Raw genomic sequence first — 18,337 nt, 5'->3', positions numbered from 1 at the left:
TGATATCAAATACCGCCTCTGTCAGATTCGGTCCGTCGTCTGCCAGTTTGGGCTTGAGTTTGTTTACGTCGTTACGGTAATGTCAATATTGAACGCTCATACTCGGAATGTTTCGGGCGCACACGATTTACGCAATGCAAAGTTGGCGTTCAATAAATTCTCAGGATATTGAACGTTAACAATCTCTAGATTTTACGTAGATTTTATTATAGACTATTTATTAGCTATATAATAAATAATTTTATCAAACATATCATTTTCAAAAATAAAATTTTATCCCAAATCACTAAATTCGCTTGTGATATTTACAACCAACTCATTATGTGACAACATATCGTCATTGGAATATTAATTAAATAAATATTGATAATGACGTGTGATATTGCAATGCATAGACCCGGCCAATAATTACAGGCTATGTACAGGGAGTATACATATGTGGAAATCATAAGTTTAGCCAAGTGGAAATAACAATTTCAGAATTTTAGCTAAGTGGCAATTTAGGCAGAACGATATTTTGATAGCTACAACAAGATTTGCACATTATATCATGCTGATAATAATATTGAAGGATTTCGATATTCGTTATAGGCCGTTCTTGACACACTGATTTTGACTACGGACTACTCCGTTTACCTGACCAAGTTCTATGGTCGTTATAACAATCTAGTATGCCAATACAACATATCATTGGGTCAAATGCTCGATTGTTAAACCGTTCTTGGCACACTGATTTTGATTACGCTTAACTACATTTACCTGATCAAGATATAGGGCTCACGGCGGGTGGGACCGGTCGACAGGGGGTGTTTACTCCAGGAAGTAACCTGATCCCACCTCTGATATATCCAGGAGTCTGTGTTTGCCCAACTCTCCATTTTGTATTGCTTTTAGTAGTTATGATATTTTATCACTGTTCGTTTTCTTCATCTTTCACGTATAAGTACGATTACCCAATGGAGAATCAATGCCAAGTTAGTTTAAAATACAGTTGTAATAATGAGTGTTATAAACAAAGATAATGTTGTTAGAAGCTTTGTCAGCTGGAACCAAAACATATTCCTATCTATGTAATTTATCCAATTCGTTGATCACTTCTGGTTTACTAAACAAAGAATGATAGACGGTACGTACTTTCGTTTTGATAAGTCTAATACGGGATTTGAAAGAAGAAGACCAAATGAAGTTTTGAGGCTGTAATGTGATTTGTTGAAAATAGTGCATTGTTAAAAAATAAATAGATATAAATAGATGTTTGCTTGATGCTGCTGACATGGTAGAGAAACTGAAGATAGACCACATCCCATAAATGGTGCCTCCGAAGGAGATTTCCAAAATTTCACCAAATCGAGTAACAAACGTGTAGATTGATTGATTGATTGATGTTTTCCGCCACACTCAAGAATTTTTCAGTTATCTGGTGGCGCCCAGTTTTTATTGGTGGAAGAGAGAACCCAGATACAATGTACCTGGGAAGAAACCACCAACCTTCCAAAAGTAAACTGAGAAACTTTCTTACTTACCGGCGCGAACGGGATAACCCCTCAGATGGCTGGACTGAAAATGACAATTTTCATGACCGACCAATAGGTAATACTGACAGTTTTACAGGCAATGTATTTTAGAGAATATAACCAAATACTGGTGGAAATCAAACACCTCTTGATATATTTCAAGATTGTGACTGTGAATAAAAGGTGAAAATAACGAAATGTTCGATCTCAAAATTCCTTTAAGGAATACAAAATAGAGAATAGGACAAACGCAGACCCCTGGATACACCATAAGATAAGTACGCATCCCCAGTCGACCATTTATTCATTTGCAATGAAATATCTAATTATGAAGCAGATGTGCAAGACTCTGTGGTGTCTTTTATCTTGAGTTATTTTGGAATTTCTCCTTCATCACCCACGTTTTCAATCCCAACTCGTACAAAACTAACAGGGTGTGATGTACAGACTCAATAATCAAACTTTGTTATTGAAAAGGGTGCTCCATTTGGTAATCCATCGTCTACATTAAGCATAACTCAAGCGTGGATCCAATAACAAAATTGTGATTTGTTTTTCCAGAATAATCTGGAATTTTGTTCACTAATACTCTGAAACACTGTGAATGACATGTGGGATTGTTTTCGCTGCATTTGGCATGGGAATTACGCAAATCACCCTCGAATCGGGTTGTGAATAAATGTGGTATGAAATTTAAGTTATGTGCATGGCTCTCATTTGATGCGATTAGCAAGCTTGATTGCAGAACCTGCATGCCCTGTAGAATTAAATGCTTTCCTTCTCGTAATCTATTCAGGAGTGGTGCAAAGGTAAAATTATCTCTCTGGCGCATAATTTTCTTTGATTACACCTATCCGTGGTAGTGTAAATATTCAAGAGTCTTTCCCTGGTTTAAACTGGCGCAGGGGTCTCCAAATGTAATCACACGGACATCACCAAAAGGTTTGCAACATCCTTACATCCTTTCACCTCTTGTAAGCGCAAGTTTAAGAAGTTGAACATTTTCTTGACCACCATTGGAATCTCATCAAGACAAGCAAGTGGGGAAAAATCATCTCGTAGAATCTAGTTGGTGCATATCTAGAATGCAAGGTGAAGATAACGAACAGTGATCAATCTCATAACTCCTATAACCAATACTACAAAATAGATAGTTGGGCAAACACGGAACCCTGGACACACCAGAGGTGGGGTCAGGTGCCTAGGAGGAGTACGCATCCCCTGTTGACCGGTCACACCCGCCGTGAGCCCAATATCCTGATCAGGTAAACGGAGTTATCCGCAGTCAAAATTAGTGTGCCAAGAACGGCTTAACAATCGGCATGAACCACGTCATACAGCATCTTACCCAATGATAGGTTGTATTGACGAACTAGATCGTTATAACGACCATAGAATTTGCGAAATGCTGATTTCAATCGAGACTGTTGAAACCCCTGTACCATCAACTTGTTTGTCAGTAGCTTACCTCGATTTAAACACTGACTATATGCAGAACAAGCTCTTGCATATCGAATCAGTTGAGATATATAAACACCATATGCAAGTGATAATGGAATATTGCTACATAAATATGGGAAGTTGACGATGGAGAAGCTGAAATCATCCCGTTTGTCATACAGTTGAGTTGTCAGTTTGCTGTTAATGTCTACTTTCAATAAAATATCTAAGTATGAAGCAGAAATGGACGACTCTGTGGTGTCCTTTATTTTGAGCTCACAGGGATATATCAAATCGACATATGAATGGAAGTTATTATTGTTAATAGACAAAACGTCATCGATATATCGAAATGTCGAATTGAAGGCCACAGCGAGAGATTTTTTCTTCTCACGTAGAAGTTTTTGAATAAATTCTGCTTCATATGAATATAGAAAGAAGTCAGCTAACAAAGGAGCACAATTCGTGCCTATGGGAATTCCAACAGATTGTTGGAAGACCTGATCACCAAAGACCACAAAGATATTGTCAATGAGGAACTCTAGCATATTTTTTATTTCAACTTCAGAGTACTTGTGCGTGGAATCAGAGTGGTGTTTAACAAAGTAAGTTTTTGAATGACTGATCACTAGATATGAGTATTTCCGTTTTCCATTTTTGTTGAAAAAGCAACTGTCTATGATATCAAAAGGTATAGTCTTTAATTTATCGTGAAGAATAGTCGTGTATAGTGTTGAAAAGTCATAGGTTTTAATGTTATTGATTTGGGGAAAATTCTGCGATTTCAAGTTTACTAAAAGTTCTTTAGAATTTTTTAGAATCCACACAGTCGCACAGTAATTTTGAAGTTTCTCCTTCACAGCTGTTAATATTTTCGTGAGGAGCAAAGATAGGGGCTTGGTAGAGCACTTACTGGATCCAGCAATGCATCTTTGTTTGTGAGGGGTTTTATGTAGTTTAGGAATCCAGAATAGGTACGGTAACTCATATTCATTCGACCCATTGACTGGGATATTAAATGTGTCTAAAACTGAAGCATGGTTTTGAAGAATTTCACCTTTTGAAGGGGCAGTTGGAGTATTAGTACGATTACCAAAAGTGGAATTAATGCCAAGTTCGTTGAAAATACAGTTGTAATAATGAGCCTTACAAACAAAGACAATGTTGTTACTAGCTTTGTCAGCTGGAACCAAAACATATTCCTCATGTAACCTATCTAATTCTTTTATCACTTCTGGTTTATTAAACACAGAAGGATAGATGGTACGTACTTTTGTTTTCATATGTCGAATGCGGGATTTTAATATCTTTTTCATATTTAGCCCATCGTCTGGCATAATCTTCGACAGAACTCATAATAGAGATGGAGTTCTGTCGCCAATTAAAAGACCGAGTTTCTCTGTATTTAGGACCTTTTAGAATAAGTGATTTGAGGTCCTCATTTTTAACTATATCAACATCGCCAGTAATGACATGTCCAGCTGGACTATAGTTGAAAGAAGATGAAGCACAAGAACACGTTGGTGGATTACGTATAAGATGGTCTATATCTAGGCACTGCAAAGTTTGTTTATAATTAAAACGTTTGGATGCAATAGCAGAAGTATAGCTGTAGGAAATACAGGGTGTAGACTTGAACTTGAAATAAGTTGGAATACACGACTGAACCCTTTTATGGCAAAGAATGTTGCTTATGTTGACGGTATCTATTCCTTTGTTTGTAAATTGGAGCTTAAGGAACTGGCGGTATGATTTGGAAGGAATATCGTCCATGGTCCGTGCTGGTTTAAAGAGCCTGTGATGGGCAACATCCATAATCATAGAGTTCAGTCTATATTCCGGTGTTAAAAAATCCAAGTATAGACTAGCCATAGCTTCTTCAAATAACGTGTGTAAAACTCTCAATGAAACAGAGTAAAATTTTGTACGAATATGATGTGGACCTAATTGTCTGTTGACGTTAGGCAAAAGTGAATCAAACGTGACATCATTTATACTTGGTCTTTTATATGAACGATGTCCATGACTGCGTTTCCGTCTAAGGTTATTGGGAAATATTACCATCACATTCACGTTATTTCCTCGTGAACTAGTCAAATTTCCCACATCATACACATTATCATTGCATCCATATGGAAATGCAGTGCCTAGGGTCCTGATCCAATGATCTTCTCGTTGTCTACGAAAAGGGGTGCTTAATATTGGATTGTTTATGTGATGGTAAATTGTTTCCAAAATCCTTACCCTCATGGACAAGATGGAGCCGTCCGGTGCATTAAAATGCTTGTAAAGAAGTTGGTTACCACCATTATTAATTTCAAATATTTGCCCCGATATTCTTTTATAAAGTGAACCCTTGGTTTCTCCCACATAAATTAAGCCACACAGGTTACACTCAATGGCGTAGACAATGTTAGAAGATTTACAAGTCAAATTATCAAAAGTTTTGGTACAGAAACTACGTCCAGTTAGATTACTATTAAATGAATTTGTAGTGATCAGTATATCACAAGTTTTGCAATTTTTTGCAGAACATTTTGAGGTTGAGCAGATGGGGTCTAAAAAGGAATTATCAAAAATATCTCTTAAAGGAACATAACAGTCTTTTATTTGGGTATAAGAATTTTGGTTTCTGTACCAAAGATGACAATCATATATATATAAAGCCAACTGGTATTCCAACCTTTTCTATGAGCTGTCTTGCTAGTGCTTTTACACACAACGGTACTGATGTTTATACCCTGCTCTGTTATTGGAGAATTAGATAAGCGCTTGATACAGTGATCGGAGAACACTTTTCCTACACCTGCTCCACCATTAGGAATGTATACAAAGGTGAATCACTTGTTTTGAAAATTGGAGAAGAAAACCGTGTGATTTTCATTCCGACTCTGTACTAATGTTCTCTAATAACTATCGGTCATTTCATTTACTGTCAATGTCTCACATTCTAACTTCTAAGCGCTTACATACTATTCAGAAATCCAGACCAATGTCATACTCTAAGGTTGAAACGATACACATTCTTGCAACCCTTATGCCACGATTCAATATTTCAATACGATACATTGTATAGAAGTAATCAATAATAACTCTAACGAAAAATTTAATTACGACGATCAAAGAAATTACTTTGTTAAAAACCACTCTGATTCCATACTTAAGTACTCCGAATTTGAAATTTAAAAAAATATGCTGGAGTTCCTCATTGACAATATATTCGTAATCTGTGGTGATCAGATCTTCCCAACGTCTGTTGGAATTCCTTTGTTACCTGACCTGTTTTTATATCCGTATAAAGCAGAGTGGGTTTTTTTTTTACGAATATCTACGAATTTTATTTATCAACAATAATGATTTTTGTTCGTTTGATGATTCGAAATATCCACGTGAACTCGAAATGAACGACTCCAGAGAGTCCTCCAGATCTGCTTCGTACTTAGAAAAAATCTCTCGCTGTGACCTTCAATTCGACTTTTAGATATATCGATGACGTTTTGTCTATTAACAATGATAGCTTTCATTCATATGTCGATTTGATATATCCCTGTGAGCTCGAAATAAAGGACACCACAGAGTCGTCCACTTCTGCTTCATACTTAGATATTTTATTGAAAGTAGACATTAACGGCAAACTGACAGCTCGACTGTATGGCAGGCGGGATGATTTCGGCTTCTCCGTCGTCGGCTTCCCACATTTATGTAGCAATATTCCATTATCGCCTGCGTATGGTGTTTGTATATCTCAACTGATTCGATATGCAAGAGCTTGTTCTGGGTATAGTCAGTTTTTAAATCGAGGTAGGCTGCTGACAGACAGGTTGGTGGTGCGGGGGTTTCGGCGGTCTCGATTGGGGTCGGCGTTTCGCAAATTCTATGGTCGTTATAACGATCTAGTTCGTCAATACAACCTCGCATTGGGTCAAATGCTGTCTGACGTGTTTCATACCGATTGTTTAGCCGTTCTTGGCACACTGATTTGACTGCGGATAACTCCGTTTACCTGATCAGGATATTGGGCTCACGGCGGGTGTGACCGGTCAACAGGGGACGCTTACTCCTCCTAGGCACCTGATCCCACCTCTGGTGTGTCCAGGGGTCCGTGTTTTCCCAACTATCTATTTTGTATTGCTTGTAGGAGTTATGAGATTGATCACTGTTCGTTATCTTCACCTTGCATTGAAAATGCATATCAACGGCAAACTAGCAACTCAACTTGATGACAAACGAGATGATTCAGCTTCTTCGTCGTCAACTTTCCATATCTATAGCTACATAGGAATATTCCATTATCACCTGCATATTGTGGTTTTATCTCTCAATTGATTCCATACGCAGAAGCTTGTTCTACGTATCATCAGTTTTTAAATCGAGACAGGCTGCTGCTAAATAAGTTGATGTAACAGGGATTTCAACAGTCTCGTTTAAAGTCAGTATTTCGCAAATTCTATGGTCGTTATAATGATCTAGTCAGCCCAGACAGCTTATCATTTGGTCAAATGCTGTCTGACGTGGTGCATACCGATTGTTAGGCCGTTCTTGGCACACTGATTTGACTACGATTTACTCCGTTTATCTGATCAAGACATAGGGCTCACGGCGGCTGTTACCAGTCGACAGGGGATGCTTACTTCTCCTAGGCACCTGATCCCACCTCTGGTATATCCAGGGGTCTGTGTTTGCCCAAATCGCTATTTTGTATTCCTTATAGGAGCTATGAGATTATTCACTGTTCCTTATCTTCACCTTTTATTGTACATTGGTACGTTTTAATAACGGTCGTTCATTGCAGAAACATTGAATGATCTAAAGAATGACGTTTACTGGAAACACATGTACATTTTAGCTTGATGTGAAACAAGAGTATTCCAATCAGATTCAGAACGTTAGATTGAAGGAGTTCATATTTATTGGGCTGATAATCTACAGAGCAGACCTGGAATGGCAGAGTATTAAAAACCACACAAATAACTGCAACATCCATAAGTGCATTAGAACAATAATTACCGTTTTGGACAATGCAAATATTTGTTTTATTTTCTACCAAAATCAGCTACCAAGAAAACTTTTTGCAGATGTTATACCATACCTGCAATTGCATATAATATATATGTAAAGCAACCATTTTGATGGGATACTTTAAACAGAATGTATAACAAATTTCTTCCATTTCAGAACTTTTACTGCACAGATTCTCATTACATTACTTGTTAAACTCGGTGACAACGATCGTCGGAAAACCACGATTGATTACGCTTCGTTCCTCTCTCCATCACCCGTGGGTCCATTAATTTCTCCATCACCCTTGGGTCCATTCCTTTCTACGAAAGCCGGATAGGCTCATTTTTGAAAAGTGAAAAAAAAAATCTAACTCGTTATAACCAGTTAGTATCTCGTTATAATGAGTTGATTATCTCGTTATAACGAGTTAGTATTTCGTTATAACGAGTTAATTATCTCGTTATAACGAGTTAGTTATCTCTTTATAACGACTTAATTATTTCGTTATAACGAGTTAGTATCTCGTTATAACGAGTTAATTATCTCGTTATAATGAGTTAGTTATCTCGTTATAACGACTTAATTATCTCGTTATAACGAGTTAATTATCTCGTTATAACGACTTAATTATCTCATTATAACGAGTTAGTATCTCGTTATAACGAGTTAATTATCTCGTTATAATGAGTTAGTTATCTCGTTATAACGAGTTAGTTATTTCGTTATAACGAATTAATTATCTCGTTATAACGAGTTAGTTTCTCGATATAACGAGTTAGTATCTCGTTATAACGAGTTAGTTATCTCGTTATAAGGAATTAGTATATCGTTATAACGACTTAATCATCTCGTTATAACGAGTTAGTATCTCGTTATAACGAATTAATTATCTCGATATAACGAGTTAATCATCTCGTTATAACGAGATAATTAACTCGTTATAACGAATTGATTATCTCGTTATAACGAGATAGCTAAATCGTTAAAATGATATATCTTACGGAAACGCTGTAAGACCTATTCCCGAAATCTAAGATTAGTTTGAAAACAATTTAAGTAGTAGCATTGATACATTTCTATGTACTTAAACAAATAAACAAAATGTTTTCTTAATCTATAATTTTCCAAGATAAAAAAACCCACGTCATCTTCGTAAGTGTTTGTAAAAATGCATATCTTATAAATTAAATCATCAAAGTATATTAAATGTGCATATGTTTGTAAGTTTACATATTGTATATATTTTACCGGTAATATTAGAATATTTTTTCGTGATATTTAACAACAGAAATAAATTCAAGCTGCTGTTAGATGTATGTCAGGAAGCTTTCAGGTAAATTTCAGCTCTTCTGGCTCAGTGGTTCTTGAGAAGATTTTTAAATGACCCCACCCTATTTTTGCATTTTTGTGATTATTTCCCCTTTGAAAGGGACAAGGCCCTTCATTTGAAAAAACTTGAAAGCTCTTTACCCAAGGATGTTTTGTGGCAAGTTTGGTTGAAATTGGCCCAGCGGTTCTTGAGAAGAAGTCGAAAATGTGAAAAGTTTATGACGATGACAGACAAATTTTGATCAGAAAAGCTCACTTGAGCCTTTGGCTCAGGAAAGCTAATAATATATTTTCATCAATGACAGTTCAAAAATTTGCTTTATTTGACATAAAATTGGCTTATATCTGCTCTATGATCAATTGGAGTCAAAAAATAATACATACCCATCTGTTCCCACCATCTCTAATTTCTGTGCAACAAACTTTCTCTTCAGAAGTCGACGGCCAACTTTGACGGGAGCTTTATAACCTACAATGCATTCTTAAAATATAAATATATAAAAGTTTACGCAGATATAGTAACTACAGCTATAATAGAATTACATTCATGATTATTTTTTTAATAAAAAAAGTAACAGACTTGGAATACATACTTCTTTGTTACACTTTAATTAAGGCCAATTCAACTGAATTAGTAGATTATCATCTGGGGGTCACAAAAAATATGGGATGGATTGGAGGATTTTATTTTTTTGAAAAAAAAAAAATCGAGGTGGACCCTTTTTTGAGGGGCTGGTGGGGATAATTTTAATTGGCCTAATGTAAAATACTTAATCTGATTGGCCAAGAAACAATTGACAAAACATGTTTCACCTTGAGAGTAAAAAGCATGTGATCCAGGGTAATATTTATCTTGCAACAGGAAACATTACTTGACAGGTGATATTGTAAAAATTATAACATGCGTCAAATTTGAGTGTGTACGGTTCACTGTAGATTTGTAGAAGATGCCATTTGAGCGCTTTGAAAAATTGAAATATGATATTATACATATAGTTGATTGAAAATTTCATCCCATTGTCAATCTCAGATCAATCTAATTAAAATCAGCTCTTCTCTAACCGTTCCAGTGTAACAGTTAGAGAAGATCTGAGACTGATTTTAACTAGATTGATCTCATATGTGCCTCAATTGACAACAGTCTGATTGACAATGGTTTTCTCAGGGTAAAATGTTACCCTCAAGTTGCTCAACTATATGCAGTATAGCCCTAATTAGAATTACCAACCTTCAGATATGTTATTTTTACTCAGAATAATTGTAATATTTGTATGATGTTTTAATATTTATACAAACACAACAAGTTAAAATTGTCCTACTAACTCAATGGTCTTAGTATACAACTTTACTATAACAACGACAAATTTTGAATATAACCCTATCTGTCAAGCTCTTGGTAGTCTTTGAGTTATGATCCAAATTTTGCTTTTTCGAAAATAGTTCAAATTACACATAACCTTTCATAATTGCGGTTAAATTTCTTTCATATTAAAACATAATTAACCAAGTTCTTATGCATGTGTACACACTGAAGAGATATATGTCAAACTCTAAAAAAAAAAATTATACTGAAACTTAGTGGGTTATAACATTAACAGGCCTACATGCAGCGGGGTGAATGTGTAGACAGGCCTGGTCTTCTGTACTTTCTATTTTAAAACTATATCATACGGCGAAGTTGTAAACAAACCTAAATTCAGACTGGGCGTTGGGTTTCGTGCTGTTGGTCGCCCGTCAATAAAATGCGTTGAACACACCAACACATTCTTTGGCAAATCGTGTCGATGTAATGCCCGCTGTCATTTCAGTTTCTCTTCTTCTATTTTCGGCATCGTGTGCAGGCTGTATGGCACGACGCAGGGGCAATCTTTGTGAGGAATATCACCATGTTCTTGGCATATAGACTGCTTCCATAAATACAGTTTCTTTCTGTTATTAGTGCAGTTAAAAACTGCACACGATTCTCCACCTCCACCTGTGTACATTTCTAAGGACGCTCACGGTTTCACTGTTGTAATGGCGGATGCGTCACGTGACCGATAATGTCTGCGCTCAGCAACTGTGACGTAATTGCGGGGAAAAGTTGTGTATAAAAGAAATGAAGTACATTGAATGATATTTTTCAGTGATTGTTTACTTTATTGGTGGATTGGTATTACAGGCTCGTAACCCTGTTTTTCAAAGTAATGGAGAGGACAGTGTTATGAGAAGTTGACTTCACAATTGTCTATAATTCTTTACAAGCAAAATAAATAAATAAATAAATAAACAAATAAAAATCCATAAAAATCTAAATAAACCCAACCTTCAAAATCCTGGAGGGGGTAAGGGGGGGGGGGGGGGTCAAGGAAAAACCCGCACGCACACACAAAGTAAACAACGATTTTTACTCAAAACTCAAACTTCACAATCTTTAATCGTAAAGGGTCGGGGTGGCAAGTGTTCCTCCTCCTCTACACGGGTTCAATTCATAGAGTAAAATGCTGTCTGATGACGAGTTACAGTGCATGCCAATTGTGAGGACGTTCTTTATATACTACTTTTGACTACGGATTACTCGGATTGCCTGATCAAGACATGGGCTTACCACGAGTTGCGACTGTCAACGCACGCCACCTTTACTTGTTCAAGCTTACATCCTTAACAGTCGATACTACTTTGAAAAGAGGGGGATTATAACCTAATAAAACTCAATATATTTTACTTTGGATTGTAAAGATAGTTTTTGAATGTAAAAATTAACGGGAGATGTCAAACACGAGGCCAATGGGCCACATCGCTCACCTAGAAGCAATCTTAGCCCTGCCGTTGTTCAAGGTCATTAGGTCAAACAACAAAGTATAACAAGGTATACATAAAAAATATGAAATCCCTAACTTAAATAGTTCAGGAGATATTAAATAGTTTTTTTCAAACATAGGTCAAACTCCAAGGTCAAAAGATCAAACACCATTGTGTCACAAGGTCTTGCCAAAGAATCTATACACAAAATATGAAAGCCCTACCTAAATAGTTCCGGATTTACTTCATAGGTTATGTTTTCTAAAAAGTAGGTCAAACTAAGAGTTCAATGTCACAAGATCAAAGGACATGATATGAAATGAACGGTCTTGCCATAAGAAATGTGTATATAAATTATGAAAGATCAATCTTGAATAGTTCAGGGCATATTGTATAGGTAAGTCAGACTTCCAGGTCAATGTCATAAGATCACACACCATGGAATCACATGAAAGGTCTTTCTGTAAAGAATGTATATACAAAATATAAAAGACCTAGCTTAAATACATCTAGTTCAAGAGAGTTGTAATGAATTTTTCTAAATATATCAGCATACAAAACTTTGATCCCCTATTGTGACCCCCATCTTAAACTCCGGGGACCATGGTTTGAACAATCTGGAATATATTCTATGTAAGGAAGCTTTCATGTAAATTACCACTTTTTTGACCCAGTGGTTCTTGAGAAGATTATTCAAAATTTCCCCTATACATCTAAATGTAAACTTTGATCCCTTATGGTGGCCTCATCTTAACCCCGGGGACCATGATTTGAACAAATTAGAATCTACTCTATATCAGGGAACTTTCAAGTTTCAACTTTTCTGACGCAGTGGTTCTTGGAAAGAATATTTTAAAAGATTATCCCTATATATTCGCATGTAAAACTATGATTCCCTATTGTGATCCTCACCTTACTTCTGGAGGCCATAATTTTAGCAAACGTGAATCTGCACTATGTCAGAAAGCTTTCATTTAGATTTAAAGTTCCAGGCCAACTGGTTCTTGAGAGATTTTTAGATTCATTAAATTTTTTATTATCGTGATTACTCCCCCTTTAAGGGGTCTGTCCCTTCATTAAAACAAACTTGAAATCTCTTTACCCAAGGATGCTTTGTGCCATGTTTGGTTGAAATTGGCCAAGCAGTTCTGGAGAGGAAGTTGAAAATATAAAAAAAAAAAAGTTTCCTGACAGACAGACGGAGAGACGGACGCCGGACAAAAAATGATCAGGAAAAACTCACTTGAGCTTTCAGCTCAGCTGAGTTAAAAAGGGAGAAGCTCTTTAGTTCTACTGTTTGCATTAGTAGTATAAATTTATCTATATTCTCATTAATAATCTACATCTAGGCTGGCTGATTTGTTGCTCAAATATCGAGTTAGCTCGAACATGTTGTCAAACCATTGTGGTATATTAGAACAATAAAATCTAAATTTATTCATGACAATGGAAAATAAGTATTTTTGTTGAATACAAGAAAATATATCGTCACCTATTCATTTGTTTGCAGCTAGAAATAAACATTTTCTTGTCATCTTCACGACGAACAAAATTGTTATGTAATACATGTAGTTATCATAAAATGATATATTCAATTTTGCGGATTTTGTTAATTCATAATCGTTATAATCAAATTTTGGAAAAAACAACCCCATAGCATTTCCATAGATACTAACTCGTTATAACGAGATATTTAAAGCTGACATGAATTAATAAATATAGTATAATTCTATGTCCGCCATATTTCTCTACTAATCCGCCATATTAGTTGGAATTTCTATTGTTATATGTATCAGGATTCGCATGGTATATAAGGGGACGAGTTTTGCTACGCTTCACTTCACATCTGTGTCTTCGATTTACCTGTGCGGGTAGCTTCGACAGGTAACACGTACATCTCCGATACTAATTTATAGGACATCAAGAAGAAATGAAATCACGTTTTGGAACACCACGCAGTGCTCAAAATTATAATAAACATATCTTACAGTAGTAAATCATTCTAAATATATATATTTGGATAAATATATTATACAGAATGCCTTTTCGTTACGTGAACGTGCGTACATTTGCAGTAAATATGTCAAAACTATACAAAAATGCGGAGAAATATTTCATCTTTTATCTATTGATAAAATGGAATAAGCAAAGAGTATACAATATAAAACTTATACGGTACCAATTTTGATGCACCAGATGCGCATTTCGACTAATAATGTCTCTTCAGTGATGCTCAACCGAAATCTTTGAAATCCGAAATAACTATGAAGCGTTAGAGCTAAATATCGCCAAAAACAGCGTGCCAAAAAAAAGTGGAGCCAAATTCGTCCAAGGATAAGAGATATGCATGAGGGAGATAATCCTTAATTTTGAAATGAATTTCTAAATTTTATAACAGCAATTAAATATACATCCGTATTTTCAAGCTAGTAACGAAGTACTTAGCTACTGGGCTGTAGAGACCCTCGGGGACTATACAAATTATACCATTCACAATTACTTCAAGTAAAAGGCAAAGACATAAATACTACTGTACTTATAAAAATGGCATATACATGTATGCTCGCCATGAAAACGCATCGAATGCGGACGACTATTTACCTGGGCCTACTCGTAATATCTGTAAAGGACTGCAGATGTACGTGTACACTTGTCGAAAATACTCTAAGTAGTAGTAAAACTCCCTTTATTTGCATAATCCATGAAACAAAACGATAAACTCCATTTGCATTCCAACAGTAAACAACATTGTCCACTGTACAAACTGCGACACACTTAGCCCGTGCCGATCAGCTATCTTCAATCAGGGGAAGTATCAGAGTATAATATTTACCCTGTATTGTGCATGAATCCTTATACCATATGATTTACTGGTAAGAGTATTGGAGATTTATAAATCAGGAAATCATTTAGGTACATAAATTTGCATATAAAACACTGTACGAGTGTATGGGATGAGAGAGAGAGAGAACAACGAGAGAGATAACGACAACGAGAGAGAGAGAGAGAGAGAGAGAGAGAGAGAGAGAGAGAGAGAGAGAGAACCGATGATCTTGTAATAATCGTGCTCTTATTAAGACAAATGATATCGTTAATTCAATAAAAAGAGAACAGTACTAGTAATTCAATATTGCTCTCATTAATTGAAAATACAGATTTATTTGATTCATTTAAAGCACGCATTAATTAAAAATTAAACATATTTTTAAATAATGCTATTTCCAATTACTTCATTTTATGCTAATTTGGCGCTCAATAGATCTTATATATCTATGCCATTTTGCGTTATTACATTCTGCGTCGAACTCGACGCAAATTGTAGTAATGCAAAATGTAATAATCGAGTTTATCATATTATGCGTCGTTATCAAACATCAAGGGGAGAGGACAAGAGTGTCTGTCACCCACCTTTAATAACAATATCCATTTTTTTGTTAGTTTGTAATGCAAATAAAAGATACATTGAGTGACAACCCCTCCCCCACTTACCCCACCTTGAAAGTTCTAATATAATAGTAGAAGACACACACCACCACCAATTAAGAAAATGAAGATATGAGGCATTCATAGTAGAGGACTCTAACCACCCCATCCGACCCCCAACGATTGAAGAAAATGAAGTGTAGGGGGCAAATTATTGAGGTAGTCAAAGTAAAAGACTCTTTAATCCTTCACCCCACATTAGGACTTTGAACATCGGACAAAACATCTTGGTTTGTTTGGGTGTTTTGTTTTATTTTATTGCTGTTTTCGTTCATCTTTTTTAATTATTATTTTGAATGGCAAGAAATTTTGAAGAATCCTATTTTCCATTTTTTCCCCTATTGTACCCCCCTCCCCCCATGAAAAATGACGATACATGTCTGGTTATTACATGTACATTTTGTTTTGCAACACATGCATGTATACCAATTGTATAGTGCATGTAGAATTGCACCCTTTACCAAATTTTTCTTCATTTACACAGTGTAAGGAATGGTAAACCCAAATCACAAAACAAAATACATAAAGACCAAGATATTTTCAAGCGTAGGAATTTCATTCATGAATACATGTATTCAGAAAAATCGCATGCATGCATTGCAGGACTATAGCATTTGTGTGTTTTAACGTTTCTGTAACATGCCATAATGATTACTTTGAGGCTTGAGTGTAATTTATTCATAAATATTTTCATTTCGTAGATCTGGCGCAATGGCCATACCGCTGTACGTACAAATTTCAAATTCAAATGTATTCGATAAGATGTTAGTATGCATAAATCAGTAAAATTCGTGTTGAGCTTTTATTGGATATGATACAATGTCAATATACTGTAATGCATTAGTAGGATATGCAGAAGGCAAGAGTATAAACATTTTCTTTTTTCATTATCAGTAGCAATATCTATATGATCACGAAAAAACATTATATAATTTATATCCGGATTCATTTAAACCGATTTAGATATCAATAAAAACAAAGCTGCATAGTTTGGGAGAGGGGTTTCTAATGAGTCTGATGAAATTAAAAAGAAGGAGCCCACCATTTGCATTCAAACTAGATATACTTCAACATGAATTCATTTCTGCTCTGACTGAAAGCATGATTCTAAATTCGGGAACGAATCTTGCATACAAAATAATAATTAGGGGAACACATAAATTCGAGCTCCTTTGGAATTTAATGAAATGTAGATATGAACCTTTCTTTCAACACGAATTGATATGTTGTTTCAGGCACGAAAACAGGGGGGTGGGGTGGGCAGGAAGGCTGGTCTGCTTTCCCCACTTTTTTTGACAATTTACTTTTTTCCCGTTATTCTAACACACAAAGTCAGTGTTTTCTACATGCACAGTTCAAACTATTTTTAAAAAAAAAAAATTTGTAATGAATTCAATTATAAGCATCAACTCCTGTAAGTTTCCAATATATTGTCAATCATAAATTCTTAAATAGCTGGAAATTTTTAATGCTTGAAAGCTTACATTTATATAGTAAGTGATCAATTTTCTTTCCTTCTGTGAAATGATATATTATAAATTGAAGTAGGACGGTCGCTCTCTCTCTCTCTCTCTCTCTCTCTCTCTCTCTCTCTCTCTCTCAATGAATATGGACATACAGAGACCGTAAATAATTATGTGGGTCCAAAAGAGACAACAAAACTATATTTTTGTTTATAAATTTCCTTTCATATGTGTCTTTGTGTAATCAACTGTTTATTATGGATTGCAAATGTAATGCACGCATTTGCACACAGATGTATATTTTCGATCATTATTCCCTTATTTGTATATCCAAGTTTGTATATTATCATCGAGAAATTTTGAATTGTGCACGCAATATATCCAACCAGATATTAGATTCCCCATTTCTATAAACTGCAAAACCTCGACCAGACAAGCATTCAATACAGGAAAAATTTTCGACTCTGACATCTCCCCTGATTGAAGACACACTGTTTGGCACGGGTGAAGTGTGTCGCAGTCTGTATACATGTAATGGAATGCGAACGTGTTGTAAAGTTCTAACGAGATACAAATGGAGTTTATCATTTTGTTTCGTGGATTTATCAGAATAAAGAGAATCTAATATTTTCGGTAAGTGCACATCTCCGATACCTGTTGAATAGACGCCCGTATTTGATACTTTTTTGGCGATTATACCTTGTGCATTGCATATTATGCATATGGCATGCACCTTTATTTTGCAAGAATTGATATAAATAATATATTTGATGCTCTTTGCCTATTCCATTCTATCAGTATGTAATTGGCAAATGATTTATCCGCATTTATTTTATTAGAAAATGCAAAAACTTGCATGCACTTACAAGTATGCAAGAAAAGCTTCTCTTTTTTTTTTTTTTTTTTTTTTTTTTTTGCATTTTTGTCTAACTTATCTAAACTTCCAGAATGTTGCATTAGTATACAATCAATATTTTGTAATTTTGAGCAAAGCATAATGTTTTAAAATGTTAACGTTATTTTATTTGTTTCTCATTCCCTATATATTACTATCAGAGATGTGCACTGGTCGAGTCCACGTAGAAAAATCACTCAGGTGTGACAATCACATTTGGGGTATATACGGGTAGAGTCAATTAGGCTACCTGAAAGAAATATGGCGGATAAGATGAGAAAGGTGTACGTATTTATTAATTCATGTCAGCTTTAACTCGTTAAAACGAGATACTAACTCGTTATAACGAGATAATGAACTCGTTATAACGAGTTAAAATATTTCTTTTCCTCTTTCAAAATGAGCCTAGCCGGCTTTCGTACCTTTCTACT

This window comes from Ostrea edulis, chromosome 5, assembly GCF_947568905.1.
Source record: "Ostrea edulis chromosome 5, xbOstEdul1.1, whole genome shotgun sequence".
Lineage (NCBI taxonomy): Eukaryota > Metazoa > Mollusca > Bivalvia > Ostreida > Ostreidae > Ostrea > Ostrea edulis.
Note: the sequence above shows the minus strand (reverse complement) of the source record.